Here is a 25,485-nt window from a genome sequence, read left to right on the forward strand (position 1 = left end):
AAATGTGTAGTGTCGAGATCCAACTCCTGCTAGCTCCCTAGTTGGTAGCATAGGCTCTCTGTGAGCTGCAGTAGTTCCATGTGAGTTGACTCTGTAGATTTTCTTGTGGTATCCTTGAACCCTCTGACTTGATCTCTTCTATTTCAAACTCTTCCAAAAGACTACCTGGTCTCCTCAAAAAATACATGAAATGTCACAGAGCTAAAACCCAGGCTTTTGTTTTTAGACTCTGAAATGAGTCACTTGCTGGTCTTGCAACCTCCATGTAGTTTGTGTGTCTTAAATATAATATTATGAATACATGATCATAGCTTTTACTGCTCTGTTGGTTTGCATGTCAGTTCCTGCTCTCTGTGTGTATCTATACTTCCTTAACTTCATGCATTGTTATAATTAGGATTCCAAGACTTACTGAGGAACTGGTGGATGTCAGACAGTCCTACTCATAAAGTCCTCCATTTCAGATAACACACATACACATGAACAAATGCACACATGCAGATGCACACAAGCACGCACACATATTCCACATACAAATGTGCATAGGTCTGCCTTAGTTCAAATATAAGAATCAGTACTGAACAACAAACTTCATGTAATTTTATAAAATAATGATGATAATAATAATAATAATAAACCAAACAAACAAACACACAAAACCAACCAACTAACCTGCCAATCAAACAAACAAGAAATGATTCAGCCTCTGCCTCTTGTACTGAATGTTGTGAATATAATATACACTGAAAACCAGCTTTGTGGAGTTCTATCATCCTCTGTTGCTAACAAATAAGAATTAGCTTTTTGGCACACAGTGCATGGGTATCTCCCTTCTGATGGAGGTCTGATAATATCTAAGTGAAATTGTCATCACACCTACACTGAACACTCAAGCCCTCAACAATTGCCCCCTGTTAAGCCATGCATAAGTCTCAGTAAGTCATATCTGTGCTTCTGATCAACTCTCAGGAAATAAACTTCATATATCTCTCTTTTTGGTTTGATTCATCTCCTAAAAGCAACTCATAGAACTCAGAGAAACATTTCTGTGGAAATAATGTAAAGGGTGACTAGAAGGGTTACATGAAGTGTTGCCCCAGTAAAGTGTAGAAGAGACAAGAATGCAAGAGACAGAACAGTGAATTATCAGATCATAATTTACTTTTCTCTGGAGTTACTTTATATGTGGTGGTGGCAGAGAAAAACCCCAAACCTTGCAACAAGGCACATGACAGAGGTTCCTATATAGATAAAGAGTCTTATATTACAAGAAATGGGCTAGGGAAATAGAAGATGTCTTAATGAGAATCAGATGTTAGAATGTACTCTCATGTTAAAGACAAAGTACAAAATACTTGAATGAATTGTGAATATATACAAAAGATTTTCCCTGCATGGTTTGACATTGCACCTTGCATAATTATTTTTTATCACACAAATATTCTATTTATTCACATTATCATGGGAAGCAATAAGGGCTCAGATTCAAGTCAATTCTAGACTCATAAGAGTTTGGGTATTGATCTTTTCTCCTTAGGTTTTGAAATTTATTAGCATATTTATCCCTTTGCTTAACCTCTTTTACAAATTTTGTACTTTAATTATTCTGACCAACTGAAAGTTTCAGATCTCCCAATCTGTTATAACTCAGCATAAGTAATTCACTTATTCTTTATACATATTCATCTCACACCTCTGTTCAAGTTCCTGTACTTACCAGTCAGAACACATATTGAAGGAGACATGGATAGCTCCTGCCCTTACAAATTTTAGTGTTTTGGAGAGAAAAAAGTACTGAACAGGTAATAGTCATAAAGTGTGAAACATTAAGAGGAGAAAAGTGTAAAGCTAGGCAAAAAATATGCAACTTGTATGATTAATAAGTAAATGAAAGTGCAATGTAAATGTGAAGCACATATTGCAAAAATAATGCAGAAACGTGGTACATATATATTGGCAATCTACTTTTATTGTATATTTTATTTATTTACATTTCAAATGTTCTTCTTTTTCCTGGTTTCTCAAAACAACAATAGCAGCAGCAGCAGCAGCAACAACAACAACAACAGCAACAAAAACCGAAAAACAACAGCCTATCCCATCTTCCCTGCCTCTGCTTTATGAGAGTACACACACACCCACCGACCTGTCCACCCACTCCCGCCTCCCTGACCTGGAATTTTCCCAAACTGGGCAGGAATAAGAGCCTCTCCTCTCATTGATGTCTGGCAATGCTATTCTCTGCTACATATGCCGTTGGAGCCATGGGATCCCGTATGTATACTTGTTGTTTGGGGGTTTAATTCCTGTGAACTCTGGAGGGGTCTGGTTTGTTGATTATTGTTCTTCCTATGGGTTTAAACCCCTTAACGTCCTTCAGTACTTTCTCTAAATCCTCTACTGGGGACCCCATGCTCAGTCTAATGGTTGGTTGTGAGCATCTGCCTCTGTATGTACCAGGTTGTGAAAGAGCCTCAGGAGACAGCTATATCAATCTCCTATAAGCAAGAACTTCTGATTTTCTTGACTGTATACAGGATGGATCCCCAGGTGAGGCAGTCTCTGGATGGTCTTACCTTCAGTTTCAGCTTTACACCTTGTTTTCTAATTTCCTCCTGTGAGTATTTTGTACTCTCTTCTGAGAAGGACTGAAGTAACCACATTTTGGTCTTCCATCTTCTTGAGCTTCTTGTGGTCTGTGAAATTATATCTTTGGTATTCTGAGCTTTAAGGCTAATACCCATTTATCAATGAATACATGCCATGTGTGTTCTTTTGTGACTGGGTTACCTCATTCCGGGTGTTATTTTCTAGTTCCAAGTATTGGCCTAAGAATTTCATGAAGTCATTGTTTTTAATAGCTGAGTAGTTCTCCATTGTGTAAATGTTCCACATTTTTTGTATCCATTCCTCTGTTGAGGGACATCTGGGTTCTTTCCAGCTTCTGACTATTATAAATAAGGCTACTATGAACATAGTGAAACATGTGTCCTTCTTATATGTTGGAGCGTCTTTTGGGTATATATCCAGGAGTGGTATAGCTGGGTCTTCAGGTAGCTTTATGTTCAATTTTCTGAGGAACCATCAGACTTATTTCAAGAGCAGCTTGTAATNCCTCCAAAAATGGGTGAGTGTTCCTTCTTCTCCACATCCTCGCCAGCATCTGCTGTCACCTGAGTTTGTGATCTTAGCCATTCTTATTGGTGTGAAGTGGAATCTCAGGGTTGTTTTGATTGCATTTCCCTGGTAACTAAGGATGTTGAACATTTTTTTGGTTGCTTCTCATTCAGTATTCATCCATTGAGAATTCTTTGTTTAGCTCTTTACCCTATTTTTAATAGGGTTATTTGTTTCTCTGGAGTCTAACTTCTTGAGTTTCTTGTATATATTGAATACTAGACCTCTATTGTATGTAGGATTCGTAAAGATCTTTTCCTAATCTGCTGTTTGCCATTTTGAAATCTATAGAATGCCTTCAGATGAAGAATAATTTAGTACACGAAAATAAACTTAGACATGGATGGAATTTCTTTCAAAATAAAACATGATTAAACTGTTACTTAATGATAAAAATATTTGGTGTATTAGATAAAACTATTATAAAAAGTTATATTTTGTCTTATTCTAAATTATCCTTGCTCAAAATAAAAGCATTAAAGAAGGTCTATCTAACAATTATGGCAGAACAGGAAAATTATAATGCCAAAGAAGAACCAATGATAAGATTAACAGGAAAACACAATGTGAAAACTCAAGGAAACAAGAAAAAGGAGAAAAACAAGATTAGCCACATAATCTAAGCACAATTACATAAAATTCACTTTTGTAGAAAAGCTGAGTCACTGCTCTCCTTTTCTGAACTTTCAGTGGTGCTAGAATGACTTAAGTTTATCTTCAGTCCAGGAAATCATTTGTTTCCAAGGCAAGTTTGTTTTCTATACAACTGAAACTATCATAAATATTTCTGGAAAAGTCTATAGGCCATAATTATAATTACAAATACATAAAAGTAGATACACAAACCATTCACACACAGAAACACATATAAATGTGTCTATATAAGCAGTTGTTCTTCCATTAAAGTAAAACTCTTACAATTTTAAGTGTGAATATACCTTTATACAAAGGTATACATGTGTATACAAAAATTTATACAACATGAGTCTGCTTTTGAGTATTATTATTACAAAATATTCATAAAATAAGTTTTAATAATTAAATCACAATTGTGATAATAATAAAAATATAATATATTGTAATACAAGAATATCTGTTACAGGAATTATACTATTGTGTTTACACTATTTTGGTTCAATTACCTGCAGTCAAAAAATAAGAGGCTATTAAGTGGAATATGACAGAAGTATGACAAATATGTGTATTAAGTTTTATGAGATCTGCACTGAAAATAGAAAATGAAAATTCTTTTATTAACCAATTCAGAAGTTGTAAATTGTGTTCCATTCTGAACCTGTGAGGACATGTTGTGACTTTACATTGTTTTGTGCTACTGAAAACACAAACCATTTGCCAATGTATCCATGCAGTATATGCTACACATGGTCTAGTCATTTAATAAATATTTTAGTTGATGGAGCATTTTTCATGGTACTATGGTAAGACAATGACAATTCTAAGACCATTGACATTATCTCTTATTATTATGTAAGTACTAAATCACCCCACATAATCACACAAGAACAAGACTGTGCATAGTACAATAAGGCATTCTGAGAGACAAAATTCTTAAAATTTTAATAAAGCATCTGTTGTGGTTATTTAATGTATTCATACTTAGTCTTATTAATATCTTCCTTCCCTCATTTTATGTATCTAATGTTGACTTGGGATAATCATGTAACATATAAATAAGAGCCTGTATTCAGGTCTTTTTGTTTTGTTTTGTTTTGTTTTGTTTTGTTTTGTTTTGTTTTCGAGACAAGGTTTCTCTGTATAGCCCTGGCTGTCCTGGAACTCACTTTGTAGACCAGGCTGGCCTCCAACTCAAAAATCCACCTCCCTCTGCCTCCCGAGTGCTGGGATTAAAGGCGTGCGCCACCACGCCCGGCTTGTATTCAGGTTTTTAAATGTGTTTTAGTGGCATGGAAGAAGTTACAGANACAAAATTTGGAGCAGTGATGAAAGGGTGGACCATCTAGTGATTGCCATATGCAGGTATCCATCCAATAATCAGCTTCCAAAAGCTGACACCATTGCATACACTAGCAAGATTTTGCTGAAAGGACCCAGATATAGCTGTCTCTTGTGAGAATATGCCGGGGCCTAGCAAACACAGAAGTGGATGATCACAGTCAGCTATTGGATGGATCACACAGCCCCCAATGGAGGAGCTAGAGAAATTACCCAAGGAGCTAAAGGGAACTGCAACCCTATAGGTGGAACAACAATATGAACTAACCAGTACCCCGGAGCTCTTGTCTCTAGCTGCATATGTATCAAAAGATGGCCTAGTCGGCCATCACTGCAAAGAGAGGCCCATTGGACTTGCAACCTTTATATGCCCCAGTACAGGGGAACCCCAGGGATAAAAAGGGGGAGTGGGTGGGTAGGGGATGGGGGGGCTGGGTATGGGGGACTTTTGGGATAGCATTGAATATGTAAACGAGGAAACTACCTAATAAAAAAATAAATTAAAAAAAATGTGTTTTAGTGGTCCCTAGTGAGTATATGCCGTACTTTGTCACATCAGAAATGTTGGAATATATTGTATTTTATGCCTTTTGCCATTAGAAGGTACGTCACAGAAATATTATTTCCTGAAGAAACTGTAGTTAAATATAGCAAAAACTAACTTACTGTGATTAGATACATTCTGGAAAAATATTGGAGAGTCTTTCAAACTTATAAATTTCTTCTAGAGGCTTACTGGGGTAAGTGCTCACTAATTTGAAGGCTATCAGCAGCATAAAACACTTGAAAGATTTTAAACATGAGGATTCACAGTGTAATCATGGCTACTTAAGAGATCATATAATCAAGCTGTCAATCATTACAACAAATACTTCAGTGGATTTCACTGTGGATGCTGAAAAGAGACTCACTCTTCCATTCCCTTCTATGCAAGCGATTACGAAACAACTTTTGCCAATATAGGGGAAGAAATCTTAACACTCCCTCTATTTAATACCCTTGAGGAAGATTTTTTTTTTCTTGTCAACCATTCCAGAAAATAAATGTAACCTGTATATAAAGATGATGTTCAAATAAGTTTCCCAGTCATCAGCAGATTTAATGTGCAAAACTGTTAACTGAAAGTCCTGTAAAACAAAGATGCACATAAAGTACAGACACTTCAGTATGTGTATTTGTGTGCATGTTTGCCTGTGTGCACGTGTGCATCTGCGAGTGTGTGTGTGCATGTGTGTGTGTATCTTGTCCTTACACAAGCTAGATAGATTTTACAGTTTAACTCCTTACACTTCCATACCATTGGAAGTATTTATTGGAACAGAAATTTTCAGCATACTTGCCAGTTCTAACTAGAACAGACTTATTGTTATCTTTTAAATATGTAATAATTATATAAATAATATTATACATTAACACAAATAAAATCAAATGTCCATCTAATATAAAGATCACAAAGCATTAAGAAATAGTCAGCAAATACTAATTTAAACAGTCTTATCAGTCAGGTACTGCACCAAGTGATGAGGAAAATTTAAGCATGCATCATGTATGTGTTTTATACAATTGTTTTATCTATAATTTTTTACAATTGATAGAAACACATAGCTAGACAGTGTATCTATCTGTCTAATCATGTATTAGTTATTTATGTAAAATATGGATGATGAATTTCATGTCTCCTTTGCACATGGTTCAACATACCCACATACATGTATGTGTTTTCCTAGTTAATGAATATGGGTAGTACTTATTTTAAAGTTAAAAGTTGGAACAAGTCCTCATTTATGTATGTTTACAATTAAATTTGACTAGTAATCCTGAAATATTGAGATTTCAATGGTATACATCAAAATTAAAAATGGAATGATTTCACTGCTATTGCATATCCCTGTAACAAAATTAAATAGTATTCAAATATTATGATTTTGGATTTCAGGAACATTTATTATGGAGGTAACAGGAATGCTGATATACTTCATAGTAGTATTCTCCAGACCTTACTGCGTTATAAAATGTTGTTTGTCCTAATTGAGAAATTTGATAATAAATCATTTTGATTACTTATTTATATGTATACAAATTTGCTATTATTTTTTAGGAATAGAGTCATGTTGTAGAAGGTGCCATCCGTAATCATATGCTATTATTTTTGCTATTGTCTAATACTTTTCTTATGACTACAGTAGAATATTTTGATTTTTGAAGATGGTACCCCACAAGTAAAATCCCATCCTATCAAAAACCATCTATCAACACAGACTACCATTATTAATGTGAATGTTTGATTGCATGGCAAGGGCAGGACTTTTCAAACCTCTCTGCTGCTAAGGCCATGATTTTTTCTTTCCATATTGTTCTTTTAAAAGGAAGTTAGCATACATGACTAAATAACAAAATTCAGAAGTTTATAACACTGACGCTTCTTAATGGCAGAGTATGTAAGTAAACACTTTGATGATTTTCTGAGCAGATTTGTCTTATGACATTTATATACTTATTGATCACTTGTTGGCATGAGATAGACTCATGATGCTTATTTTATACTTCTAATTATAACCCATAGATATTCTATTTCTTTCTTTCTCAAGTTTTATCACTTCATATATTGAAAGTTTTTGATTAGCTCCTGGGTCTTTTGGACATAAACCCATCTGTGATTTTGTTGCTGTTGTCCTTTGCTTCCTTGCTTGCTTGTTGAGAGAGAGGAGATAATTTATTATTTTCATATTAATGGCCTTTTTCCTTCTTTTGTTTTATAATCAGCCTTTCCCAATGTGCTATCATTTTCTGATAACACTGATGAAAAACAAAATATACTCACGGATTATATGGTGCTATTTATTTAGATCTCTTCAATGGAGAAATAAAGGACATATGGATGTGTAATACTCCCATGATACACACATCAATAAATATTTTTCCATGTAAACATTTCTTTCTATATTGCTAGAAATGGATGTTGATGATGATGCTTACAATCATTCAGTTTCCATATGAACCATTTTCTTTCTCGACCACAACTCCTAATTTCAAGAGTGGGAAACCTGACCTCCATGCTTACAGCAATGATGCTGTGGGTACATCCAACCTTGTGCCTGCAGGCAAGAAAAATCCGTACTAACTTCGCAACAATGATGTATAGGAAAGATTTTTATACTACTGTTTACTTGGTTGTTTTTATAAATATTTTGCACTTATTTTTGCTTTTAATCAGAAAGTCTAATTTCACTTCTCAATATGCACAAGTCAGCAAAACCCTGTCACATTCTCAAGTGTGAGTGATATACACATTTGTAAATAAGGGTTATTTTAATTATGTTTGCCATCCAGTTTTACCACTACTGGTATATTCAGAACTTTATTTTACGGTACACATATTAAGGTTTCAAAGTTTTATGAATCTCAATATGTACAGTCAAGCCATTGACTATCATGATACTATCAAGGAGTATTTTGTGTGTCTAAATCATGTCTCTGTTTCATCTATCCAACTTTCCTTTCCCATGACATGTTGAAAAACACTGTTATCTGTTCCCTTACCTTTAACAGAATATTGATAATTTGGATTCAAATAACCTGTGGCCTGCTTAGATTGTCTCTTTTCACTTATCAATTGCATTTAAGACACATGTCACTTGTTCTTCAGAGCTCATTAAAATTTTACTGGTGAATACAATCCATTGTGAGGACAGATCAGAGTTTGTTTATCTATTCACTTATTGAAGTACATTTTTGATTATTTCCAATTTGTAACATTTACAAACAAAGTTTGTGTTAGGAATATAAGGAGATATCTGTAAATATCATGTGCACAAATAATAGAAAAGACCATGACTTCTTAATAGTATATTTATATTTTATTTAAAATAGTAAATTGCTAGCTCACTGCATTCTAATGAGTGTTGCTGAAATCATATCAGTAAGATCCCTCCACATTTGAGAAATTGTGTGTAAATTTTCAAATGAAGGGATATAAAATACTTATACAAATCAAACATTTACTGATAATGAAAGTTAAAACAATCAGAAGATGTATAAACATAATTTTATGAATAAAAGGAAATCAAATTTGTTTAATGGTGTAATAGATGAAATATTTACTTTTCCATAAAATATTAAATTTCAATCAAATATTTGATAATGCTTTTTATAGACCATCATAAAGATTTTTCACAGTTGATAGCATATTTTTAAAGCTCTTATATATGTATATCTGTGTATGCATATGGTTGTGTGTGTGTGTATGTGTGTGTGTGTGTGTGTCCTACATTTGTTGGGTACTCAAAGAGCATCAGATCCCTTTCAACTGGATATCTATGTTAGATGAAGTTTTGGTCCTCCTGACGTGGATGCTAGGAAACCAACTCTGATACCCTGCAAGAAGACTAGGTACTCCTAGCCATCAGGATACCCTCATCCCTACTTCAAAAATTGCATTTTTATTTTTATAATATTTTTATCCCTTTACATTTTGTATCTGGGTACATAAAAAAGCAAAAGGATATGTTTGGAGGGCAAAGAATAACTTACATGAGTCAGTTCTCGCCTTTCCTGATATTGACCACAGGGATTGAACTCATACATATAAGCATTAATTATGCAACTATCAGTACTGGAATTCTGCTTTATATGTACAAAGGAAAAATGACAGAATTGTGTTTAGAGATAGTTCAGATACTGTTGAAAGCTTCCATCTAATCCCAGTTCAAAGTACATTTAACATTTTTTAATGAAAATCAACAATGAAAGAATACTTTAAACATTCTAAGACAATACAATCAAAAGATTGTATTGCAGATTGGTGTGTAGAATGTTACTGACAGATGTTTTTCTGTTACTGAACATTTATGACCCTCTATAAATAGAGAATTTAGTATATACAGTTAAAAGAACACAAGTCATAGTATAGAGTAATTTAAAATGTGACCTGAGATGTTTCTAATAGTGTTTTGGGCATTGTATTGCATGAGTCTTATGTTCAATTCTATGTAGTCACATAGTGAGACAATTGTGAATATAAATTGTGTTTGTTACATTTATTTAAAGAAACCTTTTCTATTGCCAACATCTTGTTTTACCCTCTTCAGATTCACTGGTAAGAGTTTAAGAAGATGTGTTTGAGACTGCAGAGATGTCTTGGGGATGAAGAGTGCCTACAGTTCTTCCAGAACAACAGGGATTGGATTCCAATACCGACATGGTAGACTATAATCTCAGAAATTCCAGTTCCAGGGGATTTGACACCTCTTCTGGCTTCTATGGATTTCTGTAGGCAGCTGATGAACATACTCAGTCAGACTCACACTCGCTTACATAAAGACTAGATAGATAGATAGATAGATAGATAGATAGATAGATAGATAGATAGATAGATAGATAGTAACCAACCATGTCATATTACCTTCCAATAATATTATTAGACACCTACCCCCATATTAAGGATGAAGTAGGCAACTCCATAGGATGAAAAGGTTCCCAAAACCAAGCAAAAGTATAAGAAAGAGTCCTCTTAGAAGTTCCACAAAAATAAGCTACACATTTATACAGTATACACAAAGGGCATAGATCAGACAGAGTTTCCCTGATTATCTCAGTCTCAGTGAGCCCCTATGAGCCCAGATTGTTAGTGAAAATTTTGGTTTCATTCAAAAAAACCCACAGAAATATTATAAGAATATATTTCATTTTAATCTATTTGTGGGATATGGGGCTGCTTCAGATTGTCTCTGGCAGCTGACTGTGAATTTCCTGGTGCTCTAGCGGAGGGTATTTTGCAAACTGCAGATTCATTCTGCAACTGTGTGATATGGGGAATTTTAGGGACATTCAGAGAACCCCATGAAATGGGGTAGATTGTTTGTTGGTTGATATTGAGTTTGGGTATTTTGATTGTAGCTTGTTAGTTGTTGCTGGTCTTTCATTAAGTAGTCTTGTGCCAAGAATAAAGAGCGATAAGAAAAAATTAGATGAGAATGTAGATAAAACTTGTCCCCATGGAACTCAATGCCCATAATGAAAAGGAAATAGTCTAACAGGAAGGCTGCCCCCTTTCCCCTCTATTCTTTATTTTTCTCCTAGCTAGTGTTAAAGGGAAGAATGAGTGCAAAGAGTGTGAAGAAGAATGGGGGAAAATGAACCTACAATGTAGCAAAAGAGAAGCCACACTGTCTTGTTGACTCTGGATTTTCCTGTGCTGTCTTTGAAACTTCTGGCTCATACAATCCTTCCTCCTCCATCAGCAGCATTCCCCCAAATTATGCCTAATGTTTGACTCTGTGTCTCTGTAAGTGTTTCCATCAGGTGCTTGCTGGATTAAGCTTCTCTAATGACAATTGGGTTAGGCACCAATCTACAAGAAGAGTAGGAATCATTTCATTAATTTTTTTTAAACCAGTCATGTTTGGTTCTATCCTAGTTTTCTGAGCCATCTGTGGTTTCTGGTTTTCCAGAAAGGAGTGTCAAAGGATCCTTTATCTAGTTTCATGGACTTCAATCTGCACCTGTAATTGTTGGTACTGGAAATTTTTATGTAAACTTGACATGAGTTAAAAATCTGAGAGGAGAGAACATCAAGTAAGAAGATTGCACCATAAAATTCAGATGTAGGGCATTTTCTCATTTGGTTATTAATGTGAAAGACTCCATCCCTTTGTGCCCAGTGCTATCCCTGCGAATGGGGCTCCCTCTGAGAAAGTCATGGGGTACAAGCCAGTAGGTATCAACCATATATGTCCTCTGAATCAGCTCCTATCTCCAGGTTCCTGCCCAGATTTAGTTTGAGGTTCAATTTGACTCTGAGTTGAAGCTGCTGACCTGACTTCCCTCAGTGATAAACTCTGATGTGACAGTGTTGGCCAAATATACACCTTTTCTCCCCACCTTCCCTTTTGTTCATAGTGTTTCATCATAACAATAAATACCCTAAGATAGGGTGAAAACAGTTTGTCCTTACATTTCTCTTTCTGGATCTCACCAAATATAAAATTTTAGAGATGAAATCTAGGACAGTTAATATGCCCGTGGGTTTGCCAAGTAGAACAAATAATATTTTATGAACAATATTGTTACTTGTCTTATCTAGGTACCTTTTAATATATTTTCTATCCAACAATAACATAAATATTGCTGTTTATCAGCATTATGAATTCTGATATTTTATTAAAATAACAATGCCAATTTAATAATATCAAAAGTAAACTACTTACATATAAATTTCATTTGACTACTGCAAATTAGAAAGAAAATATAAAACTCTGACAAATAACATCAAAGTTAATCTGAATTATTGCAAAGAATTTTCAACATAGATGAATATAGGACTTATTTTAATCTATCAATTCTTTCAAATTTAACTATTTAATCGGGACTTCATCAAAATCTCAGAATTAAGAAATTGAATATACTTATAAAATCAAACATAATATGAAGAAAGACTGCAGTTGAATGGTATACTTTATAATAATATAACCATCACCATAAAGTTTTTCTAGTCAAAGGGAAGTTATTTTTCAAAAGAACAGATGCAGTTCAATTGTGCAAAATCAGAGATGTGGAGATAGGCTAACACAATGGTCAGTCCAGTGATTACTGAAAAGAAGTAATGACATTTAAATGGAGAGGAAAAGTCTTTTAGCAAGTGGTTCAAGCTCAAATGGAACGTTTGTGGAAAAATTAATATAAGGAGTCACATTCCTGAATGTTAAAAACACAGAAATAATTTACAAAATATCTATTTTAGAATATACAAAGTAAAATGAAACCAGACAAAAGAGAAAAGTGGAATTTAAATGTTATGACTTTGCCCATCAAATTATCACACCTTTACCAGAAATAAATAGTTTCGAAGCTGCTTTAAGATGTAGTGAAATGTGCGGACCATGAAGGGAATTAAGGAACACTTCTTTTCATTTTTCTCACATTTCTTCATATCTGTGCTGATTTTTCTGAGATGGTTTACCATAGAAGGTGATTTTGCCTCCTGAGTCAATCCTCTTTCCTAAAAGTCTCCCACACAGTACAAATACAACCAGGAGATAATAAGGAAATATAAACAGAAACAATAGGTTTACTTTGGGGAGTACAAAGCCCATTAATTTAATAGAAAATTGACCTGAACCTCATAGTTGTTTGTTTTGCATTTCCCTGATGACTAAGGAAGTAGAACATTTCTTTAAGTGCTTCTCTCCCATTAAGTATTCCTTTGTTGAGAGTTCTCTGTTTAGATCTGTACCTCATGCTTAAATTGGGTTATTCGGTTTGTAGGGGTCTACTTTTTTCAGTTCTTATATATTTTGGATATCAGCCCTCTTTCTGATGTAGGGTTGGTGACAATCTTTTCCCATGTTGTATAACATTTTTTCATTTGGATTTTTTTTTTCTGGAGAAACAGGAACAAGTTGGGAAATGGGGACATAGGAGAGTCTGGGAAGAGTTAAACTAGGATAATACTGGCATCAAATTATAATCTATAAAAATCATTTTTTTCAAAAAGAAAAAATGATAATGGAAAGGGTAACTTCTTACTTTTGAACTTGGAATGTGGTATTTATTGATTATTTATTGATATCTTACTGTTAGTTTTTTCTGAGTCAAGATAATGCTATATGTGGCAGGTTTGTATTATCATTGTTATCTGTTTAGCTAGTGCTGACTTCAAATGCTTAAGGCTCTTATATTATTTTCCTGAGTATCTTGGATTAAAGTTGCTTAAAGGCAAATGGTACTGTTTTGTTAGGGTTTCTGTTGTTGAGAAGAGACTCCATGATCATGGCAACTCCTTATCAGCCTATGAGGACCATTTAATTCAAATCACTACATTCTACTCCATTGTAATCATGTTAGTAGCCACATCATAATATAAAATGCATTAAGTCCAACTTAAAAGTCAACATAGTGTATCATAGTATCAGCAATGTTTAAAAGTTCAAAGTCTCATCTGAGACTCATAAAATTACTGTAATCCCTTGTAAAACCAAAATGAAAAATCATTCTCACATTTAAACACACAGGATATGTATTATCATTTGAAAAGGGAGTAAGGAGAGCATAGTGATAAAATATTGGAGCAAAACAAAACCCAAAACCAACTGGGCAAATTCTGAATTCCACAGCCTCATGCTTGATGTGAAAATGTTCTTCAGATCTCCAAATCCTTTCACCACAGTTGACTGCAGTACAGTTCTTTTTTGTTGCTTTATTTTGGTTTTTTGTATTTTGTTATCTTTTGGTTTGGTTGTTCTCCCAGTTGGCAATTTTCTTCAGCAAGTACTCCATATCTCTGGCATCTCCAAAATCTTGAGGTCTCCAAGACAATTCATGCTTCAACTTCACAGCTTTACCTAATCGTCACTCCATACAAGAACACCTCTTCCATACACTTGGCATCAGTGGCTTTCCTTTGTCACAGGAAGATTCAATAACTCTTTCCTTATATTCTGTACTCTGAATCCAGAACCACATGGCTGAAACTGCTAAGTTCTGATGCTTTCTGGGGCTTGAACATGGTCACCTCATTCAAATACATTTTCATCAGATTTCTGATTTTGATGGTTCCTTCACTGGCTAATGATGGCTATCTTGGTACCTACTTTGTTCTACATCTGCATCAGCAGGCAGCATTCAGAGTGAGTGATACTGGGCTTGGCTTATGTTTCTGTAACCTCAAAGTCTACCCCTAGTGGCTCACTTTCTCCAATAAGGCCACATTTCCTAATAGTGCCACTCCCTTTGGGCCTATTAGGGCCATTTTCATTCGAACTAAGTTGTATCTAAGTTGTATCCATAGTTGTATCTAAGGAAGAGAAGATGCCAGTAAGATAAGGCAAATAAATTTAAATATAAAAAGAAAACATTTATATTATATTACTCTTCCTGTTGAAGCAGATTTTATTTCTATACATGTAAGTCCTTCATTTTACTGTCCTTGAATATTTAAAGCTATTCACTTTTTAACATATTTAAATGGATGATTAAATATTTTAATTATCTAAAATATAGACGAAAACAGATTCCTCACTAACTTCTTGCAACACACATTTTTGATCGCTTATGTCTTCCAAATGAGATGTCAATATTTCTTCCTAATTCACGGGTGAAACCAATTGTCTCATGTTTTCTAACATTCCTCCTCCATGCTTGTTTTTATCTCTATTCTTGCATGTCTCAATTTTGGCATCATTATCTCAGCATTCCTTCTTTTACCTGTTTTAGATGCGGTAACTACCTTCTTTTATTCATTTCCAATAGTCAATAGACTTCCAGTGTGAGGAAGTTATTTCTCCTCTTTGTCTCTCTAGGGCTCAGGAGGCACCAGACACAAACAAATAAATGAAAGACTGAGCAGGTAAATTATAATGCTGATGGGAAAGTTAAAAATAAAAAGGTTTTAAATTTTATATTTTATGTGTGTTCTTGTGTATATGCATGCTTGTGTGTGTGTGTGTGTGTGTGTGTGTGTGTGTGTGTGTATGTAACTGTGAGGTATCCAGATGTCAATGTCAGGCAGATGTCTCACTGAACTTAAAAGTGTGCAGATTCAGGCAAGTTGGTCTGAAAGCTAGAGGATCCTTCTGTCTCAAATCCTAAAGCACTCTGATTAAAGGCTAATCATTACAACCATCTTTTACATGCTGTTGGGGAAGCAAGCCTTTTACTAATAAAGGCTTGTCCTTAGCTCTTCATGTTCTTTCTTTGTCTGTATGTTTGCCTATTTAAATTTTATTATTTATTTACATTAAAAAAATATATATGTATTTACAACCCAAATGCTGCAGTACCCTCACCCCCAGTCCTCTCACAGTGGTTCTCCTCCCATTCCCCCTCTGCTTTTCTCTGACAGGGTGTTTCCTTCCCCTTCATCCCCAAACCCTAGTGAATCAAGTCTCTGCATGATTAGCTGCACCCTCCCAACTGAGGCCAAAATACACAAGCCCTCTGCTGCATATGTTATGGGAGCCTCAGATAAACTTGTGTATGGTCTTTAGTAGATAGTTCAGTGTCTGGGAGCTCCCAGGGGTCCAGGTCACTTGACACTGTTAGTCTTCCTGTGCGGTTATTATCTCCTTAAGAACCTTCAATCATTCCCATAACTCTTCAATAGGGGTCTCTGAAATTCTTCCAGTGTTTGACTGGGGCATTTGCATCTGTGTCAATCAGGTGCTTCAGTAGAGCCCCTCAGAGGACAACTATGCTAGGCTCCTATCTGCAAGTACAACATAGCATCAATGATAGTGTTATGAATTGCTGCCTGCCCATGGAATGGTTCTCAAGTTGGTCACTGATCAGCTTGGGCTGGCATTTTTGTTCTAAGAGACCTTAAAGTCTGTATGACATATTACCAAGACCTTTTGGCTTTTAGCATCTGTTGAGCAGTCTCGTTTATTTCTGATAGGTCTGCTTTTGTCTGTTACTTGGCCATTTCCCCTTACTGCATTTAATATTTTTTCTTCAGTCTGTGTATTTAGTTTCTTGATTATTATGTGATGGGAAAATTGTATTTTCTGATTCAATCTATTTGTGATTCTGTAGGCTTCGTGAACATTTATGGCCATCTTTTTCTTTAGGTTAGAGAAGTCGACTAGTATGGTTTTGTTGAAGATGTTTTCTGACCTTTTGAACTGGAAATATTCACCTTCTTCTATATTCTTAGGTTTGGTCTTTTCATTGTGTCTCAAATTTCCTTTATGTTTTAAATTAGAAAGTTTTTGCATTTGACATGTTCATTGACCCATATATCGCAGGTGTTCGGGACTTGTGCTGTTTACTCTTGGAGCATGCTTACTGGACAATCTCACCCATCTCTGACCCCTCTTATCACTTTTCCTCTGCAGTAAATTTGATAATACCTCAGAAATCCCTCTTCATCTAGAGCCAGCACCAGCCATTCATCTCTGTACTTTGCTAACCTTAATGGAGTAACAAATTTTCTGTGACCACTTTGAGAATAGTACAGGAAAAGATTATAAGCTCTCAAGTAAGATGTGTTTTAAATTTAGTTGACAGCAGAAGAGACCCAAAAGTTTCTTGCCTTTAACTTTGTCTAGCAGCCTGCACTGAGATTATGAAAATTGACATGACTGTGGACTTGGAGAGTCAAATATTAAACATCAAGTGCTAGATTCAGATGAAACATTACTGTATTCTGACTCCTGTGAAAAATATAATTAAATCTCAAAGTCGTTTATGTTTAGAAAAAAAAAAGACTGTAAAAAATTGAATATATATATGGAGTATTTAGGGGAAAAAAGCATTTCAAAGTTCAAATAAGCAACTGATTGGTCTCGACTGCCCTTTTATATAATGGTTTCTAATGGTTGGTAGTTTCATATTACATGCCAAATATGTCTATGTGAATTTGTTAATATAGAAAAATAATCACATAAACCACTCATCTTAATCCCATGTGTTTCTTAAGAATATTTTCCTATGTGAACATAAAAGTGAGCTTCCCTTCAACACGCTGACTTTCAGCATACCCAACTGCATTTTCAAATATTTATGATTTCATAACTTATCTCTAACACATATTGCTTACTCTTTTTAAATTTATGTTTCTAAATTCTTCAAAGTAGTTCTCAATCTTACTCTATATACTTTCAATGCCTTTCCTAAGGCAAAGACATTCTCCTCCAATAATTATTAAAAATTTACCATCACCTACAACTTGTTTTCTGCCTTGTCTCTTTCTGTACCAACTCTAAATAATGCTGCCATTTTTCAACCTTATACCTTGCCTTCTTGTAGCATATATATTCCATTTGCATCATAGCACTATTTATTTCTGCCTTTAAATTAAACTCATTCCCTTACTTTATCTAACATGAATTTTAAACACTTTTTTTGTGTGTCAAGATCAAGTCCTTAAAAATAAGACGTATTTGTTTATCCTTAATTTTTTAAGAAGTAATAATGATGATGATATATANACATATATATCATCATCATCATTATATATATACCTGTGTTATGGAACCCAAAACAGACAACCTTCTAAAGGGTTACCCTGGCAATAATAATGATGGAATATACTATATATAAAATAAATTTGCAAAAAAGAAGCAAAATAGGTTTTCAAGGCCTGCTTTGAATGACAGCTTTGTCTTGTCTTCTTGCTCTGTGTATTGTCATTCCCTGTTTTATAATGAATATATGTTATAAATCACAGTAATCCAGTCACCATTAAAGAAAAGATGCTGGCACGTGAGGCTTACGTGTTGCCACCTGGTCTGCATCCACTTTCTCAGTGTAGAAACCACCGAACACCGAGTTGTTCCGATCAGACATATTAATTTTGGCAAATACTGCACAAAATGCTTTGCAAAATAATAGTTTTGTACATGTACTCTCCAGTCCCTATTATTTTTATTGTATTCTTTAAAACTTAAAATGTGTATACAATCTAGTGTCACTATGTCCACCCACCACCCCCATTTATCTCTTTCAGTTTTCCCAGCTCACAATTCTCCAAAGTTCCAACTTAAGGAGACAATTGTAAATTGTTAAGTCTTCAAAGATAGGTTTTTGTAACTTGGCTACACCCCAAACTATTAAACCTGTCCCTTGCAGTATTGCAGATGTGGGAGCTGTGTCACATGTGTATGAGTTGGTGGCAGAAATGAGAGAAGCTATGTTTATGGTCAGTGCCCTGACCTATGAACATTTGAACGATTAGTAACCTAACATTCCCTGTAAAAATGTGAGCCTGAGATGACCACCAGTCCAGTGCCAGCCAGGTACCAATGGGGTCCCAGGAAGCAGTAAGTCGGGAGCTAGAAGAAGGTCTCCACCTGAGACCTTAGGTTATATGTAGAAGTGATCCCGCAATAGGCAACAATTTTAAGGGATTACCCTGGCAAGCCAAGCAAAGAGCAAGCTCAAGATGATCACCAGGACAATGCCGTGGGGAGTGGGCATGGAGCTACTCTAAGATAACCACCAGTCCAGTGATATGAAGGCCTGGAGTAAAGGCGATCATGACCAAGATGACTTCTCTCCAACATAATAATGCATTCATGAGACATAGCACTCCTCAGACCATTTCTGAGATGATCCTAGACAACCAGAGAGCTGGTTACCACTAAGAGTGTCAAGTAAGTTGTGGAGATATAGAAGAGAAAGACAAACAGAAAGATGTGAGCATAACAAAGAAAGATAGAGTTAAAGATTTGAAGGTAGTGAGAAATTGCACTTGGAACCATGGTGGAGTCCCGGGAGAGCTGTCTCTGCCATCTGTCTGACATAGGGTGACAATGGGAGAGATGTCCCTCTCACCCCATGCTATCTACTGCAGGCAGGAGAGCTTACACTGAGGTCATGAGAGTAGAACGGCTGGCCATGCTTGTCACTTGTAACACTTCAGAGAGCAGGCTCTATTCCACACATGGGCAGCAAGTTCTGAATGTGTTTGTTGGAGGTAGGCTGGCGCTGACAGAAAGAGTGTGAGAAAGCCAGCCTTGCTTCTTATGTGCCATGTGGTGGAATAGGCACGAATGCAATCTCTCCTCCCCTTTGCCACCAGCATCAGTCATAGGTGGGAGACTTGGCCCCAATGTGATCATGAAAGCAGAAAAGCTGGTCCTGCCTCTCACCTGCTGCACAAGTCAGGAGAGCAGACACTGCATCTCACGTGGGCAGAAGAGTAGACTTGTTCCTGATAGTAGGGCTGTAGGTGAGTCAGTACAGAGATGTGATCATGGGAAATCTGCCCACACACCTTCTTCACTATGGAACAACAAGGGCAAGGGAGAGATGCCCTCTTCCACCCTTACTGCTTGTCATCTATGGCAGATGGGAGAGCTGGCCCCAGGGTTTTGAGAGTAGGAGGACTAGTCATGTCTCTCAGTCACTGTAAATAGTGGGGAGAGCAGGCTCTGCACTTCATTTGGGCATGAGGGTAGAGTTGGCCCTGGTTTGGGGGGGGTTGCTGTTGAGCTGGCCACAGGGGTATGAGAATAGGCAAGCTTGCAGTCTCATCCTCTCAGAGAGTTCCCAGGCCCAGATCCAGGAATTTGAATTTCTCTACTCAAATATCTACCTCATCTTTGAATTACTAGAGTGCATGAAGGGGCCAGTCTTACTGATCAGTAACTGCAGGAATTTCATTACACAGGACAACCACAGGATATCCTATAGGAGGCCGGTGATGTTCCAATATTGATAGTAGATAATATCAGAAGCCATTGGCCTCCTATCAGAACAGTGAATCATTGCAATGGACATTTGCAAGTAAGAAAGTATAGACAAAAGAGTGTGCTGTGGGACACACTGTTACACAAAAGAGCTTCCATGGCATTTTTTTCTCAGTGGGTAGAGAGTTTGCAAAGGTGGAGGAGAGTTAGGATAGGACAAATATGAGTGAAATTGGCATGCATGATGGGAAATTCACAAAGAATCAATAAAATGTTTCAAAATGACATTTTCCTTAAAAGACGACACGCAGAGTAACAGATGTTAATACCTATACTTTCTTAGCAAAACGTTAAAAACTGTTTTTGCATACTTTTTCACGTTCTTTATGCAGTATTTTCTTTATCTGGCAATGAGGGATTGACAGTCTCCTGATTGGGCTTCAAAACAGTTGAACAATTTATGAGTCAAATCTGCAGCACAGTAGATGCATGTGTAAAAGGTTAACTTCATTATGACCCAAGTTTTGTAAGAGGAGAGAAGTTGAAAAATGTCATGTCAGATTAATGCCTGCAAATTATGATGCTAATGGCTTGCAGCAGGTGTTCCTGCAGTGAATTCTTAGGCTCTTTAAGCAATTTTTAAACTTAACTTTAAAAAGCATGTATTATTCATTCTTGAATTATTTTCTTGTCTGTCATAAAAGAATGTTTAATAATCTAGAATACAAACACTAGTTTTTATATTTAAATACAGCATGTTAGTCATCTCAACTGTTAGGATTCTATCTTGATGTTTTAAGTGGAAGTAGTTTCTATTGACAAGAACTATGATTTTTAAATTTTAATTTAAAATGCTCTATTATTATACCCATTAATATACATAAAATACATTTCAAAATAATAGCTAGTGTTGTACAGAACTAGATCATGGTTTCTTAACTTTTATGCTGCTGAAACTCAGGCCAGAAGATTCTTGCATTTGCAAAGATGACTTGAATGTGAAATATCAATTGAAATTATAAAATGAGGATAAACTCTGGCTTAAATTCCTGGTATAAAAAGATAAATAACAACAAAAATGAAAAAGAAAAGAAACAGTACAATAAAACAAAGACATGATATAGATTCCAAAATGAAGGTATTCCAATAAGAATATCTCACAAATATGTACCTTCAAGTATATTTTAAAACTCAAGAAACAAAATAAAAACTTAATAAATTCACATGTAATGGAAATGAGTTCACTTTTTAGAGTTGTGAGATAGTGCTATGGTAATGGAGACAGGAAAAGACACTGTATGCATACTCTCAAGGGTGCAAATGTGCATTTATAGCAAAAGTTGGCCAGTGTTGGCATATTATGGAGAACTGGGCAACACACATAATTTGTTCATTCAAACAGAAATACAGAGGAAAAGAAATTTCCATAAACATTTCATGCTCTACTTTTGTTAAAAATAAAATTTGTTTCATTGCCAAAGTGTTAGGTAAAGTCATAGGACTTAGTATTCTTTTGATTAAATACAGCATTACCCATAAATAGGAAGGGACAGAGCTTGATTCAGTAAATATTTCCATATAGTATCTCTCAATAACATATTATCTTCAAGGATCTCACAAGTTTATTTCCACAGTTTTTATTTTAAAATAATGGATTAAAGTATATAAGCATATATTATTATATGCAAAACAAGACATTTGCATGTCAGATTTAGTGATTGGATATGGTTTTTCTGGCCTCTGACCCTGATACACAAATGTAAATATTAATTCCCCAATAGTATATTTGATGGAGGAAAATTGAAAGTGTTGACAGAATAAAAATACGTATGAAGTGAAATAGCAGTCGCATAAAGAGGTGAAAAGGAAAATCAAATTTGGGTGGTTAAGTGAGATAAAGATAGAGTGGTAAAATTGAAGTGTATTGTGTTAGGTCCTGTCCTTCCTTTTCCTCACTGGAGCACAGTTATCCCAAGAATGTCTGAGTTTTACTTCAGTTTTCTCAAACAATTCCTTCTTCATTTTTATCTGTGTAAGACAACCAAATCATCAATTAAATATTTATTAAAATGTAAAAATCTTAACATATATTAGTTCTGAAGATATTTTTTAAAGTTCACTAAGAGTTTACAGAAATCTCCATAACCTTCCTAATATAACATATTTTCCATTGTTTCTGCTTATATATTATTGGCACATTTATACTTAGTCTTTGAAATATGTATTTACGCATGCATTAATCCACATTTCTTTTACTCATGATGTTATCTCGAAGTATATAATGATTCAGAGTTTGTATCAAATTTAAATAGACTATTCTTGGTGTTAGTTCTTGTTTGATATTTTTAGAAATATAGAAATGAGAAAAATCCTAAAGCAAGATGGTTGTAAGTAGCACCAAGGACAGCTGTATGTCTATTTCTAAACATGACATTTCCAGATTTACCAGTAATCACTAGAAGATGCCACTTATCCTGAGGCTGCAGAGGTGACCAAAACAAGCTAATGAAATAGTTTTTTCAAACATCCAAGCTTTCCTTTTTATTTGTTTTTTCCCTACTTAATTTTTTCTTTCATATGTACATTATTACAATCCAGAATTTATTACGATTTTTGGATACATTTCTGAAAGAGTTCTTTAAAAATTAAAGATTTTAATTTCTTTAAGAATTAAAAAAAAAAAAAAACTAAACAAAAAAACACGTGTTCCAAGTAACATCAACAGACATAATGCTGATATAAGTACTATACTTCTCTATACTCTTTCAGATTGACAGAAATAATTTCTTTTCACTTATGAAAAGACAAACAAAAATCATAATAATCTCTTCATTAGTATAAGTGGTGCATCTAGAGTCTGATAATTTTGTTTCTCCTACTGACATTTATACTAATTATTCTCAATCTTACTGTTATCATCTCCCCAAACTCTTACTTTTGATACTTTTGGTATGTTTCAATAAGTCTTTGGATATCCTTCTAATAGCACTAATTTCCTAGTGGAACATATTTAGTCCCATTTCAATTGCAGCTGCACATTGGCAAACATCTTAAATTATATCCTCAGAATCTTCTGATTTTGGGCTCTATCTGACTTTATGTTCCATTTGTCCAGTGTATTAATTAGGGTTTTCTAGAGTCACAGAAATTATGCAATATCTATATATATTAAGGGAATTTATTGTAATGACTTACAGTCTGTAATCCAACTAACCCAACATTGGGCAGCTGTGAATGGGAAGAACGAAAGTCTAGTAGTTGCTTAGTCCATGAGCATAGTTGTTTCACCTACTCTTCTATATACGCTGGAATCCTTAAGAGGTAGGCTCCAACAGATGTGCTGGCAAGCAAGTGCAAACAGGCAAAGAAATAGAATTTTCCAACTTCCAATGTCCTTATCTTTCGATTTTTTAAACTCTCTTCTCTCATCTACAATATTCTCTCTGCCTGAATTTATGGACAACTCTTTCATTTATTTTAGTTATCCATCAAAATATTTTTGGACACTATTATAGAAAAGAACCAGGTATCATTCCCACCCAACTCACCTCCAAAATTCTAGTTATCCTTGACATTGATTATGGTTACATGGTTACATCTCCTTGCCTTTTCCTTGTATTGGAATATAGAGTTTATGTAAGTATGAAACCTGTATGTTGTTCTTATTTCTTTATCAAAACCACCTAGACTTTTTTCTGAATTCAAGACAAAGATATGAAGTTTGCTGAGCCAATAAGTCAATTATTTAGGTAAATGTTTTGAATGTCTTTATATATTAAAAGTAAATGAGAATAAAAATAATTTATAATGCTTCAATTTTGAAAAGCAATTAAAATGCTTCAATTTTAAAATTTACAATTTTAAAATTTTAAATAGAGTCCCTAAGTCTGAAGGACAGATGGGTCAGTATTCGTAAGCATGTACTAGTCTTCAGAAAGGCTAGCAATCAATTCCCAGCACATCATGTGTCATACAAATACCTGGACCTGAAACAAGTCTAGGTCATTCAACACCTTCGTCTAGCCTACACAGGCAAACACACACATAGTAAAAAGAATCTTAATAATAAAAATTTGTAAGAAATTACAAGAATTGAGTCACTAATAATAATTGAATTAACATTTTATTTGACAAGTACGTTGAAGTATTTTTTTAAATTTCCCATAATTAATAAGGGATAAAGATAGTTTTTCTGCAAATGTTAAATGCACTTATAGAAATTCACCACAATCATATAACAAAGTTTACTGAGAGTTGGAATTTTCACCTAAGTTACTGGAACTTGATTGTTTAATGATATGAATATTTAGAATGAGAATTAACTTAAAACCTTACCTGAATACTGATTTCATGTGCGATGCTGTGTCTATTGTGACTATCAGGTTAACTGTGAATATTTGTAAGTTATATATATACATATATATATATATATATATATATATATATATATATATATATATAAATTCAAGAGGATTATAAATACATTGGTATACCAATGTTAAGGGCTGATAGATAAGCACATGTAGTAAAATAACGAGTAAGTCACATTCTATTATTAAGGTATACAATCATAGCAAGAGTTTTATGCTCCAATATTAATCTCTTCTTAAACATATATTTGTCACCATAATATCACCCTTTAGAAAATATAGTGAGGACTGACATAGAAATGTCTATAATTTATTTTTATCATCCACTTATAAACAGTTGCCTATAATTTAACCATATTTTTGTTGGTACATCTCACCTTGGCAACAAGTATCAAATATTAAATCTAATTAAAAATGAAGTAAGCAGGAAAAAATTTAATCATAATCGTCCACCTATGTAAATTTTAGCATGGAGAACATAAACTCTGATCCATGTGATGCATCAGTCTATTTTAATTTGTTCACTCATCATGATCTTTAAAGAAGAAACATCTACCTGAATTCTTTTACAGGAGTTGATTTTTAGATGAACCTTGACAATTTTTGTTTTAAACTGAGAGATTATTCTTACATATAAATGGTGCTTGTCCTTGTATTTTGCAATTTATTCTGTTCAACCATGGTTAATAGTTTGTATATATACAATTCAGTTGGCAAGTTTTAAATATTTTACATGAATGGTCTGCAAGAATATTTCCCTGTATTTTTCATTGTGGTTTATTTACTTGTTTTGCTGTATTTACACTGTCATTATCAATGCATTTATGATCAGGATATCC

At 34.6% G+C, this 25,485-nt stretch overlaps 1 non-coding gene across 1 annotated transcript; it reads left to right on the top strand.

Moving 5' to 3' along the window:
* The first annotated feature begins 18,700 nt into the window (after positions 1-18,700).
* On the top strand, positions 18,701-18,832 carry LOC115030758. Its single transcript, XR_003836352.1, has one exon. It is a non-coding gene; the product is annotated as a small nucleolar RNA SNORA17 (small nucleolar RNA).
* Positions 18,833-25,485: the final 6,653 nt, after the last annotated feature.

This window comes from Mus caroli, chromosome 3 (assembly GCF_900094665.2).
Source record: "Mus caroli chromosome 3, CAROLI_EIJ_v1.1, whole genome shotgun sequence".
Lineage (NCBI taxonomy): Eukaryota > Metazoa > Chordata > Mammalia > Rodentia > Muridae > Mus > Mus caroli.